At 32.6% G+C, this 22,464-nt stretch overlaps 1 pseudogene; it reads right to left on the minus strand.

Moving 5' to 3' along the window:
* Nucleotides 1-8,008: 8,008 nt before the first annotated feature.
* On the minus strand, nucleotides 8,009-9,516 carry LOC141495227 (small ubiquitin-related modifier 1-like; annotated as a pseudogene).
* Between the last annotated feature and the right edge of the window lie 12,948 nt (nucleotides 9,517-22,464).

The raw sequence follows: 22,464 nt of genomic DNA on the forward strand, positions 1-22,464 counted from the left end.
GTGTGAGAGAAGAGGTATTAGATAGACTACAAAACTTACGGTCTACAGACTCACTGTGCTGACCACATTGTTGTACACCTATGAATCCTGGACAGTCTACCAGTCCTACATCAGAAAACTGAACAGCTTCCATTTAATTTTTCTTAGCAAGATTCAGATGATCAAATGACAGGAGAAGATACCAGACACTGAGGTCTTTTCTGGAGATAAATAGCCAAGCATTCCAACATTACTAAAAAGAGTACAGCTATGATGGACTGAACATGTGGTTAGAATGCCAGATATACCATTTCCAAAAAGACTATTCGATGGAGAACTCACACAGAGGAAGCACTCAAAAGAGGGTTAGAAGAAGGAATATCAAAGAATTCAAAACTGATTCTACAGTATGGTAGGCATTGACTAAGAAACACCCAGCATGGCATGCCCTCATCAGTGAAGGGGCTGCACTCCATGAGGAAGGCAGAATTGAAGCAGCTCAAAGGAAACATGACATAAATTTAGAGTAAGCACATCATGTGTTCATATGGACTATTAGTGTCCGACCTGAGTTAGAACATTCTGAACTTGTATTGGTCTAATCAGTCACAGTCAGACACACTATAATTAATCTTAAACTTAATGATGTAATTCTGATCTTCTTCAAAAATGAGTGAGAAGAACCAAAAAGAAGTAGTCTCAGGTCAGAGAGAAATTGTTATGCTGCTAATGGTCTTCGATCCTCCCTGGGTAATAATTAGAAGTGAAAAGTTCTCTTCTCATATCATATCACATTTGAAGCTCTGAGATCTTGCAGCCTTCCCTAGACAGATATGGAAAAATAGCATCAAGATTTAAAAAAGTGAAAAGTTTATACCAGTCTCCTCCCCCCGCAAATATGAGAAGAACCCAAATCTAACAAAAAGTCAAAAGTTAAGACAAAGGCTTAAAAATGAGTAATCAATGGAAAAAGAACGTGACCATTAAAAAGACATAACAGTGACAAGGAAGGCCAAGACACAAACTCTGAAGAAGACACTTATTTTAAAAAAATTATAAATGAAGGCATAAAGGAAAATGTAGACTGAGTACAAGTTAAAATTATTCATAAAAGAACTAAAGAAATATGCATGGGAGCAAAAAATGCACATTAATAACCAAATAAAAGCAATAAAGGAAAATTTGAAAAGCATGATTTTGCAAGAAAGTTATGGAAAGAAAATTAACAACTAAGTAAAATAGGCACAAAAATATTAAAGACTATAGCTCCTTGAAATAATAAAAGATCAAATGAGAAAAAGTATAAAATTTGGCTAAAATTATTACTTAAGGATTCAAATTGTTCAAGTGCAGTGCAATGATTTAATGAAATGTGATATAATCACACAAAATCAAAGGACTATAAACAAAAGAAGATAGTCAAATTTCTCCATGAGAAAAAAAATGACAGAAAATAGATTGAAAGGAGATAATTTAAAAATTCTTGGACTAGCTAAAAAATTGTAAGCAAAAACTAAAGAACTTTGACACATTTCAATAAATTATAAAGAGAACTATGCATATAGCTGAAACCAGATTAAAGTCACTATTTATCTCCTAAAACAAATGTCCAAAAGAAATCTCCCAGAAAAATTATATACACATTCCTTAGCTCTAAGAGAAAGAAAAAATAATGCAAGAACCCAGAAAAAATAAGCCAAATACTATGGAGTCATAGTCAAGTTCATACAGGATTTAACAGTTGCCAAAATAAAGGACAAGAAGTGTTGGTTTATAATATTCCAGAAATCAATAGAGCTAGGATTATTGCCAAGAATTAACTACCAAGAAAAATTAAATATAATCCTACAGGGAGAAATGGATATTAAATGAATTGAGGACTTTCAAACATTCCTGATGAAGAGATGAGAACTCAGTGGAACATTTGACATTCAAACATAGGAATCACAGGAAAGTAAATCTGAAATCAGAAGTGACTAAACAGGGTTAAACTATTTATAGGAAGATGCACATATGCACCTCTCAGAATACTTTCGGCATCAGGAACCATAAAAAATGTCTAATTATATAGACAATATTGTAAGTCTATGAAGTTGGAATAACCTCAAAAGGAGAAATGAAGGATAAAAAAGATTTGCACTAGGAGAAGGGGGAAATGGGTGGAAGAAGAGGGACATTAAAAGGCACAAAAGAAGATTTTTCTTAATGAAAGGAGTAGGCAATACTTGAAATTCAATTTTATTTACAGTAGTTCAAAGAGGTAAGAATATATAAATATGTGTGCATCAATTTGTATATGTGTACATATTCATATATACACATGTGTGTGGGCACATATATTTATATATGACTACTTATGTATATGTATATTTGTGTTTATAAATAAGCTGAAGTATAAAAGGCAACAACAGCAAACATTCTCAAAGAAAACAAAACTAAAAATAAAGCTAATTAAAAGATCATGAAGGAAATCATATTTTACTAAAAGGTATATACAATGGACTAGTCTCAGTATTAGTATTCTTGAAGGGAAAGTTGAGTTATAGGAAGAAATAGCAAAATCATACTAGATGGGAAACAATATATTCCTCTCAGCCCTAGATTAAGTCTTAAAAGAAAGCAAATACATGGAAGACCTTAAGGGGATAAATAGAAATTTAGAAGAATTAGGAGCAAGGATAATATTGTACTCAATAAATAACACAATAAATCAAAAAAAAAAAAAAGGAAAGAAAAGAAACTGAAGGGATGAGCAGAGGCAGTATTTCCTCCAGTGATATGTTAATATGCTTAGAGAATCCTACACAATCATATTAAAATAATAACCAACATAAACTTTAGGAAAGTTCAAGGATATAAAACTAACCCTCAAATTATAGCTTTTGAATATTACCCCCCCCAAAGCAGGAAGGTAAATATAAAGGGAATTTCCACTAAAATGGCTTCAGGCAATATAAAATATTGGGGTCTACTTGACAGGCTCTATAAGAACACAATTACTAAATACTTTGAACACAAATAGAAATCTAAATAATTGGGTAAACATTAATTGCTCATCGCTAAGTTAAAAGTATAAAAGTAATACTGCTTGTAAATTAATTACATATTTAGTTTTATACCAAAAAATTTAGTTCTATACCAAAAAAACTACCAAAGAATTACTTAATATAGCTAGAAAATATAACAAGATTCATTTGGAGAAACAGAAGTTCAAGAATCTAAAAAGAATTATTTTGTTTAAATAAAATGAGCCCCAACTGTACCAGATTGAAAACAATACTACAAAGCAATAATCATTCAAATTATTTGGTAGCGGATAAGGAAAAAAGCAGTTTATCACCACACAAGATCATTTACATAGCATATGAAGCAAATGTTCACGGCTATCTAGAGTTTTAGAAACCTAAAGACCTCAGTAATTAGGGAAAGAATCCACTATTTGATAAAAATAAATAAATCTTACTGGGAAAATTAGAATGTAGTCTGGCAGAAAATAAACATTAACATGCCATTTATCAAGATAAGCTCTAAAGTGATATATGATTTAAACAGAAAAGGTGGTATCTTAAGTCAGGAGAAAATCCCTGTTAGATCTATGTACAGGCAAAAAATCAATCAAAACCAAGGAATAGAAAGTTTCATGGGAAAAAATAGATGATTTTATCATATTAAATTTTTAAATGCAGTCAAAAATAGCAGAAGAACAAGAAACTGGAAAAAAATACATGTTTTTTCCCTACTAAATCTCTCAAATATATACAAAATTGTGTCTCATGACAATGAGTAACTTTATCACTAATAAATTTCCAAAGAATGCAAAAAGACAGTCAACAGAGGAAGAAATTAAAGTCATCAGTAGTCATATAAAAATTCTACATCACTAATCAAGAAATATTCATTTAATAAACTTTGATATAGTAACTCAAATCCAAGGAATTGAATAAGATGATGAAAAAGCAAATGACAAATGCAGGAAAGTAAGTGGAACACAGGTATACTTATGTACCATGGATGGATCTTTGATATAGCCCAAACATTCTTGAAAACCATTTGAAACTCTGCACCTTATAACGAGTGATAAAGCTCTGTTTTGACCCAGCAATCACTCTATTATATCTATATCCCTGAGATATCAAAAGAGAAATAATTGTATTTTGTGTATGTGTGTACATGTACATAACAATTTTATTGTGATGTTAAAGAAATGTAAAATGAGGGAATCAATTAAGAAATGGTTCAAAAATCTATGAAACAAATATGAAAGAATATTATGATTTAAGATATGATGAAGAGAAAAGTTTTCAATTGACCTGAAAATACTTATAAGAAATGATATAAAGTGAGAAAAACCAAGAGAACATTGTACAGAGAAACAACTGCAACAATGACCAACTCTGAAAGACATAATTTTACTGAAAAAATACAAGACAATCACAAAGAACCCAGGAGGAAAGAGATTATCCCTCACCAGAGAGAATTAGTAAACTTGGAGTTCAACTTGAAACATTTTTCTATTTTTATTTTTTTGCTTCTTTGAAAACCTGAATAATATGCTTGTAAGATTTCATATTTATAATGCCTTCTCAAGGGGTGGAATAAGGAGAGGAAGAAGGGAGGGATTTTGAACTGATATCAAAATAAAAAAAAAAAAGAAATTCTGTGTGTGTTTGTGTGTGTGTATCTTTGTGCCCCATAGTTTTCTAATTTCTGACATAAAGATAATAGAGTAATAAGACATAGTCCTTGTCATCCAAGAATTCAAATTTTCTTTCTTTCCAGTTACCAAGTCAAATAGTACAGTTGATAGAATGGAAAAACCTGGAATCGTACAGAACTGGGTTCAAATTTACTCTCATACATTGACTAGATGTGTGCCCTTGGATAGGTCACATAATGCCTCTTTTTCTTACTCTGTAAAAAGGGGCGACACAGTGTCAAGTAGCTTCCTTTATTATTGTGAAGATCAAATGTGAACATGTTTGAAATTCACTTTGGAAACATTAAAATATTATCATTCTTTTTAGTGAATGGAGTAGTTAATCCAAAGAACTTCTTTTCTTACCTTTCTAAAAACAGTGTTTATATTTTGAATTGTTTGGTTTTATTTTAAATCAATCCACAGACAATATCATATGCTTCAAAAAGATGAAAACAAATGTCTGGTTTAGTTGCTCGATATCTATGGCAATCATGGACAGACTACAAGTTCAAACTTTTCTTAGTAGAAGGCCATTTTATATATTATCCAATTTGCTTAGAGGAAATTATTAAGTATAAAGATAGAACTTTCTCTAAATCATATCCTAAAATCTATAATCATTTTTGTTCTGCAGTTTTATAACTTAAACTTCTGAATGCTACATGATATCTATGTTTGATTTCCTCTTGATTAGATCAAATGAATAACTTTTTCATTTTGAAATATTGCCAGAGATTTTGGAAAGGGAATTATTTTTAAATTCAAACAACAAATAAAATCATGAGGTATATACTCAAGCACCTAATCTGCATTACAGTAGACCTGGATCTGTGACAGTATTATATACTTACTTTCTCAACTTAAATAGTATTGTCTTGGTAGTCACACAGCAGAGAGCGAATGAATATTTGTGTATATTTAGAGAGAGAGAGAGAGAGAGAGATAAGAAGGAAGAGGGATATCTGAGAGTTAATACTTCAAATCCAATATATAGAACCACTTACTAAGTTACCCCTAAAAATTCTATTTTAAGACTATTCTCCCTTCAATAATGTCTCACTTGGTAATCTCATTAACTTAAATTCAATTATATCTATGCCAATGATTTTCTTAGATTTAAGTCTTAATACAGACTTTAATTTTTTTTTAATTTTTGAAAGATTTTATTTTGAAATTGACAATTTCCCCATCTTACTTCCCTTCCCCCACCCCCCACAGAAAGCAGTTGGTTAATTTTTACATTGTTTCCATAGTATGCATTGATCTAAGTTGAATGCGATGAGAGAGAAATCATATCCCTAAAGGAAGAAACATAAAGTATGAGATATAGCAGAAATGCGTAATGTAGTTTCATACTCCCAATTTCCAGATGGATACTTTGAAGTAGAGACCAATAAGATATATTGATCTGTTTCAGTTCTGAATCCATTTTTGTTTCCCCTAAATCTTTCCTTATTTCTATGTTCATATTATTGAGGGTATCACCATCTTCCCAGTCACATAGGCTTATAACATACATGTCATCCTCAACACCTATCAACCTCACCATATCCCATCAATTGCCAAATTCTATTACACTAATCCTTGAAACATCTTTGAGATAATTTTTTCTCTCCTCTGGCACTACAAAAAGGGCGATACGGACTATTATTGCTTCAAGCCTTGACTATTGCAAAAGTCTTTTCGTTGAGCTTGCTTCTTCAAGTCTCTCCTCATGCCAGTCTATTCTCTACTGATCTACTGTTGTTTTCTTATATCATACCATGCCTTGCTCCTATTCCAAAAACCAAGTTGTGCTCTCTCTCTCCTCATATATTCATATATGTTTACATGTAGGCATATACATATGTCCCTATGTATGCAAATATGCAAACTCTGTGTGTATATATATATACATATATATATATACACACACACACACAGATATTATTACTCAGAGTTATTTGCATTCCATGTCCTTCATCAGAATGTGATCTCCTTTTAGTCCAGGGCAATTTTATCATATTTTAAATTCTGATATTTTACTACAATGTCTGACCAATAATATTGGTTCATTAAATTATTATTGCACATGACTTCTTTGATTCAAAATTCACTGTACCTCATTTGCTAAAACAAGACTATAGCTTGATTCGCATGTATTAATTTTGTTGAGCATTAAAGAGGTGGTAGCAAATTAAACTAGAAACCATTTTCAGGAACATGTTTCAATCACTTGGCAATTGTCAAACATTCTAAGAAAATTTGTGACAGAAATAAAACAATCTTCAACGTGTATAAAATCAGATAAGGAAGGCCATAATTCATCAGAAAGTACGAATGAATGGATTTTCAGATAATTAATAAAAGTTATTTTGTTGGGCTTTTATATATTTCAATTCAACTTAATAATCAATGATTAAAAGTTTACATTACAGTCTTCCAAGCACTATGTTAAGGTCTAAGGCTAGAACAGTAAAAATAAAAGAATGTATGGCAACAAAGACCAAAACAACAGGGAGCTTAGTAACACTATATTTTTAAAAATACAAAATTTTGTTTTGGGTAAGAAAAATGAACCAAGGACTTGCTTCACTTAACAGATGATACTTGAAATAAAATTTCACAGAGTCCTTGGGATTGAAAAACAAAGAGAGCAACAGGAATATTATAGACATGGAGAAAAAGACTTAAAAGTTACAAAGCTATGGGATGAGACAAATAAAGATGGTTCATGTAACCCAGCTTGAATAGAACATATAGTGCATGAGTGGGAATAATACTGCATCAAGTTAAAAAGATGAATGGACCATTATTATAGATGGATTTGAATGCCTTAAAGGTGTTTCTGCCTTTTACCCTACACTAAATATAGAACCATTGAGGCAGTTTTAGCAATGGAGTATTATGGTCTGATCTATAGGAATCAATGTTGTTTATGTGATGAGTGTCTTAATTAGAATGGAGACCATGGAATGACAGTTCAGTGAAGACTTGGTAATCATTTATATAAAGAGATTAACTAAGTAAAGAAGCTGAGTGAAAGGAAGAATGTGCCTTCCTTTACAGAAAAAAAAAAACACCCCAAAGCACTTACTATTTCCTAAATTCTAAGGATAGAGATAAGCAAAATATAGACTAATCCTGCCTACAAGAAGCATGATGTTTGTGGAGTCAAAATCAAAGCATCTTATGGGAAATGAAATTATCTGGATAGTTCCAGGCCTTCTCTAAAGGGATTCTTTGTTATGAGGTCATTGCTCCAACTTCCAGTCTTTCAATCAGTGGGTAGAGGCAAATGAATATGCTGAAGAAATGTCGAGTAACAAAGATGAATCAATCTTCATGAAGCTACCAGATGATGAGTTTATCTGGGGGAGGTGTTGATGATTGTGGAGTTAAAACCAAGTAGAGCTGGTTATGTAAAAAATGCAAAATTTAACTAGGGAGAATTGAATATTATTTTTGAGATGTCTCCTGGGCATTCAAATCAAATGTCCAAAAGAACATGGCAAGAATTTAGTTGGTTTTTCAATAGATATAAACAAACAAAAACCAGAGAAAACATTCTAGTAATAAGAATATCCTTCATATAGAATGTATACAGTGTATTTTTTTGTGCAGAAATAAGTTTTCTTGTAGAATATTCAAGGAAATAAGTGATATGAACAATAGCTGGAAAGAAAAAAATAGTATCAACATGAGAATTTAAATTGAATTTAGAAACAAAAAAAATAATGAAGGTTTTGAGCAAAAGCTTGATGTGATATGATTTGTATATAAGGAAAAATGCCATTATTTTACAAATATTTTGTTTATTTTAATGAAGGTGGTACAGATAATATCCATTTAAAACCCAAGTCCCAGGTCAAAAAAAGTACAATAAAGTCAAAAGCTAGCAGTGGTCTGCTACATGCATTTCTGCATCAATACCTTTATTAATTGCTAATGGAAAATTAGTAACTTTCCTGGGTTCTTCTGACAAAATTTAAAATCGTAAAAAATCATTTAAAAATCATAAAAAAACTGTAAAATCATAAAATGTGTCTCTTCAGTGAAGCACCTCTGGAGTTAGTCATGATTGTAACCTAATCTATCATCTCCATTTCCAACCTAATATTCCTCTTCCAAGCCAGGCCATCAAATTTGTTAAAAAGTAGCTTCAAATTAAGGAAACATTTGTCCACAGCTCAGTCCTCTGAAAAAACTTCCATTGCCTACTGAAAGTTAAAGTCCAAGAGTGAAGCAAGGACACACCAGAACTTCAGGGTCATTATGAAAGACATTTAGAACTCTCTCTGGCAGATCTTACCACCTTCAAGCCTGCAATGCACAATCCTAGTGAATGTGGTTGCAGCTTGATCACAAGAGTTCAGTACAATAAAAACAAATGATAGTGTGTAATGAGCACTAGAATTCAAACTACCAGACTTTTAAAGTAAAACTTGCAGAGATAGGGTGCCAATTTCAATTCAGTGTCAAACACCACATTACAAAAGAACTATTGTTTAAAAATTAAAAAAAAATTAAGGGGAAAAGGAAAAATAAACATGATCTAAACTGCTGAATGACCCCTGTCTGTTCCTGATAAACTTCAATCTCATCTTCTTGCTCCATGCCCAGCTCTTTTGGAGTATGATTATCAGCAATTCTCTGACCTTCAAAGAGAAATCTGATTGAGTTCATTGAAATACCCTGTCTTTGACAGTATGATTCTTTGAGTTTCTTGAGATTTGTTGTCATTTTCACCTTGACATAAATTTCAATGCTATCCTGCCCAACTATTTTGGTGAAATGAATTCTCCTTCCTTCTTTTTCCCCAAATCCTCAGTAGAAGACTCTGCTTTCTGGTCAGACATGGCAACAGTTGTTTCTCCCTGGGGTCCTCGATACCAGCCTGGGAAAATACGAAAATCACTCTCCCAGGTTCCTATAGATGTCTGTGTCTGTCTGTCTGTCTGTCTGTCTCTTCCCCACAGCAGAACACCACAGCCACAGGGACTTCTGGTTTGCCAGAAAAAATGCCATTGTTACAAAGAATATATTGCGTTACAAGTTAAGAGAAGGTATTGAAAGAATATTTCAAAGTATTCACCAATCACCCCTTGAAAGAAATTGCAAAATGAAAACTCCTAGCAATATTATACCCAGATTTCAGCTTTCCCAAATCAATGTGCAAACACTGAATCAGGACAGGAAAAATGAAATATTATAGCACCATAAGTCAGTATTTCACAATATTTAGCAGTTTGGGCTTAGAATATGTTATACTGGAAGGCAAAAGAGTTAGTATTACAACCAAGAATAACTTATTCAGCAATACTGCATAAAGTCCTTCAGGAGGGAAATGAATTTTTAATAAAATGGAGGACTTTCAAGAATTCCTGAAAAGATCAATATGCTGAACACAAAATTTTAGATTCAAGCCCAAGACCCATGATAAGAATTAAAAGGTAACCATTAAAAAGAAATGAGATCAATGCGATTGCCCTGTAATTCCTAAAAATTTAGCATCATTAGAGAACTCTGAGAAGCTCTGAGTAGGAGTTGATTCTATTCAGAGGATCTCAAAAAATTAATGTGTGAAAAAGAAGGATGCACTGGGAGAAGGTGGAACAGATCATAAAGAAGATTAATTAAAGTAAAAGAAGGGAAGAGGAAGTATTAAAACTAGGAGTGGGTTATATAGGGGGAAATAATCTAATAGATAAAACATTGGTGGAATTGGCTTACAAAAGAAAGAAGAATATCAGATTATCAATATCAAAAATTAAAAGTATGAATGGATCACCACAGAATATGAAATTAAAGAAATTGTTGAGTTATTTTATCTAGTTATATGCAAAAAAATGAAACCTAAATGAAATGGATGAACATTTATAAAAGTATCAATTTCTCAGAAGGTTGTGCTTCTTGCCTTTTGTTATAAGAGAAGAGAAATGACATCACAAAATGAGAGAAAATTTACAGTGTCTGACTTAGACTGATATGACCACTACAAGCTCAAAATGTTCTATAATATGTCTAGCACAAACAGTCATATGAAGATCTGGGGTGGTTACTCTAAACTTAAGCATCTCAGATTTCCTTTGAGCTACTTCACTTCTGTCTTTCTCATAGAGCACAACAGCTTCTCTGATGAGGTCATGCCATGCTGGGCAGTACTACATCAGTGTCTCACATGTTGCACAATCAAGCTGAAGAATTTGCTATCAGTGTAGTAGCTGACCCTTGATGTCATATTATTCTACATTGAAGATATTTGATAAGGTGGCTGGAAACATCATGCTAAAAATTATTGAAGCAAGTACACAGACTAGTTTCACTTCCATTGTTGACAGTGAAATCATGAGAACATAAGCTATCCAGAACTCAAAGAAGCACGCCATCATGAAATTGATGCATGATATATATGAACTTCTCCAGACAATCAACTTTTGACATAATTTTCCATAAGTCCTCATGCCTGGTGACATCAAAGATCTTGGTCTGATCTACAAGTGTAAACAGACCTCTACTTCTGGCAATTTTCCTGGGGTAATCGAGTAGGAAACACCATATTCACTGTTCCTTAATTATTTATGAAGCCATACTGACTCTCAGGTAGGTGGAGGAGCAATCTATTGAGGAGCACTCCATAATGATTCTTGCCAATGATGTTTAAGAGAGAAATACCACTGTGATTGACACAGGACAATCTATTCTCTTTATCTATATAGAGATGGATAATGGAAGTATTCTTGAACTCCTGGGGCTTTGTCTTCTTCATACCAGATACTTTTCAATAAGTTTTTGTATGAGCAATAGATTCCCCCCTCTTTGTAAATCTCAACTGGACTAAAATCAGCACTAGGTGATTTGTTATATGAATAGAGCCTAATGACATTCAAAACCTCTTCTTTAGTTGGAACTTCAGCTAGGGATGGATTGATTTCAACATGAGGTAAATGGTAAAAGACTTCTGCATTGATTGATGATGGTCTTTGACACTATGGAATTGATTAGTCTAGGATCATGTCCCTATCATTAATCAATGTACCTCTATCAGCATTGAATAGTTGACTTGTACCATATATCTCTGGCCCATAAACAACCTACGGGGCATTATAAAATCACTTTGGAGTTTTACTATCTACATAGTTTCCTTTGCCTTCTTACTGAGTCAAGAATCCTGCATCTCCCTGAGTTTCACTTGTATTATACTTCTGATAAAATTAAATGCTGTCTTCTTAGAAATGGGGAAGCTATCCTGAAAGTAAGCACCCGTGTTCTCATTTTTCATTTAGCAACTTTTGTATTTTCTACATCATTTTCACCAAAACAGTCTTGATGTTTTCAAGTGTTCTGAACCAGGTGAATAAATGTAGTACAGTATACCAGTTCTCTGAATGTTGTTCATTCCTTTTCTGCTCCATTGTTGCCAACTATGGGATGACTCAACTTTCCCTCCGTGTTAGTAACAACTACTCCCACTCAGAGAAGGAAAGTAATCTCTTGACATTAATGCTTCTGTAATAATTTTGCCTTGGATCCAGTACTTTGGTTGAGTGTGAACATTTAGTTGAAGAAGAAGAGTCTGTGATCAGTCCAATAATTTGCACCACACATTGCCTTCATAACTCTCACATCCTCTATGTCTCTTCTTGTAATCAAATAGTCTAGTAGATGCCAGTGTGTACTGTGAGGGTGCTTACCAGAAGTTTTTTCTTTGTTTTTTGTTTTTAGGTAAATGGGAGATAATGTTTATGGTAAGAAGGTCATGAGATGTACAAGTCTTCAGTAGTAGGTGACCATTGCTGTTGCTGTTTCTAACTTATTCCTCCCAAGGTCTCCCTGAAATGTCTGATAGTCTGAACCTACTTTAGTATTAAAGTCATTCAAAATTATAAGGCCTGTACTCTTTTGGTAAATTGATGAAAAATGTCTGCAGTTCTTCATAAAATTTTTCCTTAACTTCAACAGGGTTCATCATGGTGGAAGCATAGGCACTGATGAACTCCTCCTGAAAGGAGCAATCACATCTTCACCTTTTGGTAGACACGCAGATTAACCAGATTAGTTTTGCTTGCAAAACCTACCTCAATTCATGGCACTGCCACAGTTTCACTGTACTCTCTCCAGAAAACAAAACAAACATCTGTCCAGTTCCAATTTCAGCAAGATTTTCATTTGCCAGCCTTGTTTCACTCAGAAATCCATAAGGCTAACAAATTCTACTGCTTCTTCCAGTGTGGTAATGACCCCATGATCTGGGCTTCATGTAGCCAGACCTGTGATTACAGATCACAGCGTATTCATCCATAGTGTATCATCACTTGCTATCACCACAGTTTCCTTGTAAGGAAACTGGAGAGTATTCCAATACACATGGATATTGCCTCTCCGTGTATATAGTCAAAACTATGATTTGTTTTTCTGCAGTAGCAATGAATGGCTAAGAGTTACACTATAAGGAAAGATGAAAGCCATAGAATTGACATTTTTAATTTATGGTGTTTAGGAAACTTTTGAGTGTTTACTTGGATAGCAAAAAGATTGAATAAAGAAATTAATTCAGAATCAATGAAAAAGAAATGTGAAATATAGTGGTCTAGTCATTCCTGATTTCAAACTATGCTATAAAACAGTGATCAAAATATTCTAGTACTGATTGAGAAATGAAGTAGTTGGTCAATATCAGGCACACAATCCATAGACAAATGACCTTAATAACTTAGTGTTAGATAAAACTCAAAGATTCAATTGGGGGGGGGGGGCAATAACACACTATTTGATGGGAAATGCTTAAAAAATTGGAAAGGTGTTAGAAACTAGATATCGACAAATATAATTGGAAATTGAGGAAATGCCCAACAATTAAGGAATGGCTGAACAAGTTATGTATCTGTGTTTGCTATGCCATTGGGCTATAAGGAATGATGAGTAGGGGTCAGCTAGGTGGCATCAATTCTTGAGTCAGGAGGATCTCGGTTCAAATCTGGCCTTAGACACTTTGGGGCAAGTCACTTAACCCCATTGCCTTATTTTAAACAAAAGGAATAATGACCAGGATGATATCAAAAAAATCTGGAAATACCTACATCTAGGAGATCATTATACAAATATATTATAACAAGGATTGACCATGAAAGACAGATGCTCTGTTATATATAATGATCAAAGATAATTCCAAAAAACTTCTGAAAAATTCTATCTACTTCCAGAAACAGAACTGATGAACTTTGAATGCAAATAGAGGTATATTTTTTCACTATTTTTTTGGCAACATGGTAATGAGGAAATGTTTTGCATTAAGTCCCATATATAATTGATGACATATTTCTTATCTTTTCATTTGGTGGGATTGGTTGTAGATAGAGGTGAAGAATTTGGAAGTCAAAAAAAAGTATTTGAAATTCAAGATTTAAAAAAAATGAAAGTTAAAAATAAAGGAATAATAAAGTTTACAAAAAACTTTGAAAAAACAGCACTGTACTTCATAGGACTATACTTTCAATTTAATATCTATTTTCATTTCATATTGAAACATTAGCTACATCCCTTCCACATCATTACTTTACTTTGCTGAATCAATGTCTTTTGAATAATTCAGGTAAGCAGAGGTGTTCTTATTAGAAAAGGAAAGAATATGGACAATCATGAGACATATCTTCCATTTCTGAGAGTTAGTTAAAAAAAGCACTAGCTTTGTTTTCTTCATCACTAGAACTAGATGTAAATGGTTGAAATTGCAAAGAGAAATATTGTGTTGATATATTTTTTAAAAGACAAAACAAAACCATCGCCAGCAATTAGAATTATATTCAGAAAAATAAAAAAAGAGTTGATTTGGGAATAAGTGGGATTACCTCATTACAACTCTTCAATGACTGTCTGATTACTTAACATGCTTATTATGTGTTATTATCTTATTATACTATCCCTAGAGTATAAAGGGAATTCTTTTTCAAGTAGAGGCTGTTCTATGTACCCTTGAAGATTTCTTCCAACTCTACCAATGTTTGGTTTTCAGATCAAACAATTGTACTATGACTTAGCCTCTACATAGCCATCATGTCTACAAAGAAAGAAACACTATAAGAAGTTTAGGGTAATCCATAGGGGAGAGAAAAAAAGCTCAAACTATGGTTTCTGAATGTAGAGTAAAGCATACTAAGTTCACTTTTTAAAACTTCTTTTATGATTTTTTTCTCTCATATTTTCTCTCTTCCTTCCAATTATTCTTTCACAGCATGACTAAAATGTAAATAGGTTAAAAACAATTATACACGTAAAGCCTCTATCAGATTGTTGCTTCCAAGGGGAGGGTAAAGGGAAGGGAAGTTGGTAGAAAACTGTGTAATTCAAAAGTTTGAAAAAGGATGAATGTTGAAAATATCTTCTCATGTAATTGGAAAATAATTAAATAAAAGGAAAAACATTAATGTAATCAACATATATAATACTCATATTATATTATATGTCATGTTCATGTCCAAAAGAAATCAGTTTAAATTGGGAATGATTCATAATAAATCCAGCATGAATTTCAATGATTACAATTCTGGTTTTTAATTTCCTGCAAAGTTTGCCTGTAATAATTGATTCTAGAATTCTTAGGGTCTGGGGGAATGAGTGGTGGGGTGATTGACCTGACTGTGAATTATCTCCTAACATTTAAAATATAATCAGAAAAAATATTTGCAGATATAGAGTATCAAGGCTTCTTGCCCATTTTCTATCATTTTCAAAAATTATGACCAATAACATAGCATTTATAATTCTGAGATCATTCATTACCTAAAAATGAGGGCCAGATGACAAATTTATTAAGGATACATAGGTGCACACTGCAAAATAACTATCTTGGTTCAGACTCATATTACCTCTTATTTCAACTATTGCAATAAACCGTCTAATTAGCACCCACTTCTAACCTTTCCTTTCTCTAATCTTCACATCTGTCAAATTTTTATTTCTAAAATAGAACAGAGTATGAAACTCTTGCTTTTAGGAAAATTATGAAAGACTCAGTCTCTTGTTTAAAGTCCTTCACAATCTAGGCCCCACTCATCATCTACTCACGTGGTCTGAGCAAAGTCAAACTGGTTTGTCACCTATGTACGCACACAATGCCTTCACAAATATCAAAGGCAAGGAGAAAGCGATCACACATGTCTAAAATGAATTCTCTTCTTAATTCCATATCATGTTATCTTTACCTCTATCCAAAGCTTATCACAGAATACTTTTCCTGCTTCTCAAGATTCCTGAATTATTATGTCTTCTGAAAATCTTGTAATTATTTTATATAAACACTCTGTAAATGATCTGTATATATTTAGTTGAACCATAAGCCCTTTGTGACCAGAGACCTTTATGTTTTAATATTTTGTTTTGATCTCTACTGCCTATCACAATGTTTTGAGCAAAATACGTACTTAATCTATATTTTTATTATATTGTGTTGTATGCCATTACATTACATTACATTGCTAGGTTATTTTAATTTTACTGGAAAGTATTATATACTATCACCCTATGAATATATTCTTCCAAACTGATAGTTCAATTATATTAAATTTCATTGTATCTTTACTTTCAATTTCCTTTTATGTTTTTTCAGCTCTCATTTTGATATTATTTATTTTTATAGAAAAAGCAAGAAAATTTGAGCTCTTTATTGGTCAGCATTAACTGAGCTGTCCTAAACCACTGTATATCTGTGGCATTTACTTTTCTAATCAGCAACATGAAGTCATAGTTCAAATAATTGGTTTCAATATTATTCTGAAAATTAAATGAAATTCTGAACATATCATTTCAGAAGAAAAGACATTCTGTAAGCATGTTAATCATTTTGAATTCAATTGCTCTATGAAATTTTGCTAGATACTTGAGTGATGACTATTTTTTTATTTCAAGTTGAGGGTATTAATGTTTTGAACTCTGTCTCTTGAATCAAAGGAAGAACAGAGTGTTTTATAATCTTGCGATTTCTCTCTAAAGGTAAACAATTATTATTATCACTTTTGGCAAGCAGCAATTGATTGGGTGATATTCAGGAAGTTCAAAGAGTTGAAATGATTCCATGGATTAATATAATTGAACTGGTGTCTCCAAATGCATTTATGAATTTTACAAAGGAAATAGATTAACATATAAGGTCCAGCACAAGAAAGCAAGATAATAAAGATCCCTTCCCATCAATTCACTCAATAACTGACTGAAGGAGCACATAATGATTTTTTTAGTTTAATTAGGAAAAATAATTCATAGGTACTGACCAAATATCTTCAAGATGTTCCAAAAACTTTGCTCTGATGAAATTTATTCTACTTTCTTTAGAGGACAAAATTAGGAGAAATCTTCAGTCACAAACCAACAAATTTAGGTGATAAGAAAAAAATTCTAACAAGAGAGTCCCTGAAATGGAAAACATTGTCTTAGGAAGTAGTGGATTCTTTTTTGTTGTAGGTCATGAAAGAAAATCTTGGTTACCATGTACTTGGCATATTAAAGGTAGAACTCTTTTGAAAATATAGGATGGACTTATTTTTTTAGGGTTCTTCCCATAATGAGATTCTTGTTATTCTATGAAAAAAGGGGAATCTGGAACCCAGTCATTTGTGCTTCTTGAGTTCAATTGTCAACAATCATTCCTTAAGTGTAAACTGTGAATGGGGAACTTTAGGCAAAAAAAACGAATCCCAACCTTAAAAGACATTACAGTTTGTTGAAGAATATTTCACGTTTATACAACTTTATATGACACAGGTAAAAAGTGATAAAGAAGGGTCATTGCAGGGAAAGGACTTAAATATTTTTTTATGGAATTGAAGATCATTTTGGTTCATTCCTTCTTCTACAAGGATAGGGGGCCAATTAACATCTTAATTGTACCCTAGAATTCTTAAATGAATCAAACAAAGGGCAAAATAGTGTTAACAAACCCTTAAGTAATTTGGAGCAGATCTTTCGTTCAACCTGGTGAACCTGAAGCCAGGAGGAACTGAGTTTAATTTCAGTCTCAAACATTTTCTAGCTGTGTGACCCTGAGGAAGTCAGTCAAACCTGTTTGATGCCTTAGTTTTCTCATCTGTAAAATGAGTGAAGGAAGAAATGATAAATCTTTCCAATATCTTTGCCAAGAAAACCAAATGGTTTTTGACAAAGAGTCAAACATCACTGAACCAAATGAATAATGACAACTATGTTCTTTACATTTTTGAGGAACGTAAATAGCATCACACCAGATATATCTTGTGATTAGATAAAATAATCAGGTACATAATTGGGCCTATCTATAAAAGGAAGCATTCTGAATTGTGAATGGGAATATCAGAGCTGTCAAGAGGTGGCAAAATATGGCAATAAAGGATTGCTTATGATATAAATACTTGGAGGTATTTTTCTTTGAGAAGTGAGAAGCAAGTCTCTCTTCTTCCTGCCTATTGGATGTATGATAAGTATGTGAATTTCAAAAGAACATAAGATAGACAACTGGGGACATTTTTTATCTCTTCAGTAAATATTAATTTCCTTTAATGCATTGATCACACCTTACTAATTAATAGCATCTTTTAGAATTTGCCTAAAATGCAACCAGCGATCAATAAGTATTTGTTGAGTAGCATATCTTTTGCACTAAATTTTTAACTCCCATCCATTTTCCAGGCTAATTTCCTAGAGAAAAATGAGTGCTATTCTTTCCTTATGGTTTTTTCCACTGAGTTTGGTAGCAATATTTCTTCCCCATTTCCACTGAATTTGGTAGCAATATCTCCAGAGTATCAGTGGAACATATTAGCATCTGTATCAGAGTTTTAAAAAAAACAATTTGAGCACAATTCCCAGAAAAGGGAGCTAAAACATGATGCAAGTGCTTTGACCTTTAACACCCAGGAGAGAATTACAGGCAAGGAGAAATTTATGAGTATTCCATAGTGTGAGAAAAGGACTTCCAAAACTCAGGAGCTGAGAATTCAACTTTTATCCACATGTGATCTTTAACTTTGAGACCACTTTCCTCTTAGATCTTTGGTATGCAAGGGAAAAGTAATTTTGGGAGGGTTTTTTGGGGGAAGGGGTGGTGATTATAAACTGACCTTCCTATATCTATTTAGTAATTTTTTTTTTCCCAAAAAATGCAGTTAACTCTGACTGAAGTTCAATGGGGACCTCTATAGTAAAAGCCTGGTAATTATTACCCTGAATGGTACTCTTACAACCCTAAGGAAAGAATAGTACTCATTTTTCTCTAGGAAATTAGCCTGGAAAAATGGATGGGAGTTAAGAATTTAGTGCAAAAGGTATGCTACTCAACAAATACTTATTGATCGCTGGTTGCATTTTAGGCAAATTCTAAAAGATGCTATTAATTAGTAAGGTGTGATCAATGTACTAAAGGAAATTAATGTCTACTGAAGAGATAAAAATGTCACCAATTAACTATAATATTGGAAAGGCAGTATGTGAGAGGCTCTATTTTCAGGTATCAGTGCTCCAAAATTATAAGAAACATAAAAGTAGAGAAATAAATTAATCTAATTCTACAAAATTACATACTGATAGTATACTGTATTTATTATTCAGTAAACTTAGAAAAATCATTCAGTTAGAAAGAACAGGGAAGGCTTAATATGATGCATTAGAATGTGAATAATGTTTAATATTTCCACTGATGAAGATGGAAAGAGAAGAAATTTGATGAATAAAGGAACAATCTAAAGGCATTTCAATCAGTTGTAAAATGGCACAAACTATGGGATGAACAAATTCTGATAAATGAATTTCCTCAAAAATGATTACAAGAAATGAGACAGTTTCAAAGAGCCACAGGAAAAAATCATGAACAAAATAAATGAATTGAATTAGAAAAAAGCTGTAAGAACTGAACATATTTGCAGGGATTAATAATTGTGTCCAATGATCAAATATCTTTCCATTGATTCCATTGATAAGAATAAACCTTGCTCACCTCATGAATAGAAATAAAATTAATGTGAGATAGGAAATTTATTTTGAACATGCCTATTGTAGGAATATGATTTACTTGATACAGCTTATGTGACAGAGGTTCCACACTTCTTAAGACCTCTGGCATCAAATTCATTGTTATTTGTGTCTACCACGGTTCCTCTCACATGCATAGTTTGAAGAACTGTTTGGACAGAAGAGATAATTGAAGAGCTAGAAGCTGATCAAACCATGAAGAAAGTAAATGTAGAAAATACATCCCAAGAAGAGTGTTGTCATAAGGACTATATAAATCAAACATGTTTGATCACAGAAAAAGTTTGCCTCCATGGGATATCAGAATCCTAAGACAAAGATGTATTTGTCCCATGTTGTTTATGCATCTAGGTAGGATTAAACCCACATTTGAACACAGAGGGATATATAAAAATCAATACAGAGATAGGAATTCATGACAAGATAATCTTTCAGATCCAATCTAAGAGCTAAGTGAATAGGATTCTCAAAAAAAGAGAAAAAAATCTCTGTCTATTTAAAGTAATTTCTCTGTAATAGCAATCATTCAACAAGAAAAGATTATTAAACATGTACCCTGTCAGACATTTCATTGGGCACAAGAAGATAAACATCAACACTCATCCTCAAGTGGCTTAGAATGAGAAAGTTGTTTTCCCTTCTATTTGTTATATATATATATATATATATATATATATATATATATATATATGTATAATTTCTTTCATCCTTGAGCATATTAAATATCCCATCCCTAACCAAGAATTTACCCCCCTGAAAAATTCAGCATATATTGTCAGGGGAAAAGATGAATGTTTAATAATAGAGGACTTGCAAAAATTTCCTGACCAAAAATAAAAAACAGAACTAAACAGAGAATTCATTTGCCCAATACAGAACTCAAGAGGTACATAAAAAGGTAAATGTAAAGGGGAAAGAAAAAATAAAACAAAGCAGATGTTAGTCAAGACTATCAAATTGTATACAACACTATAAGGGAAGATATAAAACCTGTAATTCTTGACAAATGTATTTCTCTTAGGACAGTAAAAGGGTTGACTATAATTGAAGAGATTGAACTTAGAGGATATGGGTTTGGTTGGGTCTTGTCTCTCCATTGAAGAGGAGCAGGATGACATCACTATATTTGAGACAAAAATAATTTATGAAAAGCAGAGTTCTTTACTCTAAACTTAAGTGCATCAGCTTAATTCTGACTTTAATTCTACTTTGCTCACAGAGTTAAGAACTTTCTCTGATGGGGGCATCATAAGCTGGGCAGCCTTGAGTCAGTGTCTCCTATACCTTATAAACAATTGTGAAGTTCTTAAGAGAGACCTTCAGAGTGTCCCAGTACCTAGAACACCTTAAGACTCTATAGTTATTTAAATCAAATTCTTAATCCATACTGTGCTGAATGAGGTGTCAAGTATCCTGGATGGGGATCTATGAAGAGGGGGTATGGAAGAAAGTATGCTTGGGTAGAGGGGTACAAAGATTCATGAAATGATTTTACTTAGGATGATATTTTTGCTCATGAGGATTGTGTGTCATTGGAGGGTACTTGAAAAGGGGCTAAGGAAAAAATTATAATTTGATATAATTCAAGACCCTTAAGAAGTGTACTCAATAGAAACTGAGGCAGAAGAGAGGAGCATATTTAGGGCTTCTGAGGCACTCAGAAAATTAAGCAATGAATCAGTCAATCTGTGATTATACTTTGATGGAAGCTTCTCAAGCAATCAAGCTGTAATTGATGGTAACTGATTAATAATACTTGATTAATAAATAGCACAAACTAAAGAGGAAAAAAGATCTTTAATTTTAGAGAGAAAGAAGGGTATAAATACTGAGTAAATTCTATTTAATGGATTTGGCCCAGAGAGGGAATAAGATACATTTCCAATTGGGTTTAAAAGTTTATCCTACTTTAAAGGGAAGGGAGGATGAGGGAAGGAAAGATAATGGAAGAAGGGACTGATAAAAGGGAAGGAAAATGTATAGGTGAAAATAAACAACATTAAATTTCAAAAGAAAAGTTAAAGAGGATAGGGAATAAACCTTTGGTGAGGAAGAATAAGAGGAAAGGAAAGAGAAAATTCAAATGGGAAAACAACAGGGAAGGAAAGACAGATTTAGAAATCTTAACTGTAAATGTGAATGGAATTAAATATCCCATAAAACAACAATGGATAGCAGAATGGATTAAAAACCAGAATTTTAAAACATATTGTTTACAAAAAGCACTTTTGAAGCAGAGATACACAGGGTACTGGTAAAAGAATGGAATAAAATATATTATGTTTCAGGTGAAGTAAAATAAATTAGGAGTTGTGATCCTGATCTCAAATAAAGCAAAAGCAAAAATAGATCTCATTTAAAGGAATAAGGAAAACCATCTTTGTACCACAGGAAATGAAACTATATCATTAATAAACTTGTATGTAACTAGTGATTAGCATCCAAATTCTTAGAGGACAAGCTTAGTGAATTACAAAGGGCCATAGACAGCAACCTCCCTCTTTTAGAACTAGATAAATCTAACCACAAAATAAACAAGAAAAAAGTTAAGAAGGTGAATAATATTTTAGAAAACATATATAATATAACTCTGCAGAAAACTTAATGAAGATAGAAAAGAATATGTCTTTTTTCTTGGCAGTACAGAAATTAAATAGATAATTCATAGGTACTTTGCCAAACTCTATGCCAATACATTAACCTGATTGAAAAGGATGAATATTTACAAAAATACAAACTGCCCAGATTAATTAAATAATATCATTCAGAAGAAGAAATTAAGAAACTATCGATAAACTCCCTAAGAGAAAAGT

This window comes from Macrotis lagotis, chromosome 1 (genome assembly GCF_037893015.1).
Source record: "Macrotis lagotis isolate mMagLag1 chromosome 1, bilby.v1.9.chrom.fasta, whole genome shotgun sequence".
Classification (NCBI taxonomy): domain Eukaryota; kingdom Metazoa; phylum Chordata; class Mammalia; order Peramelemorphia; family Peramelidae; genus Macrotis; species Macrotis lagotis.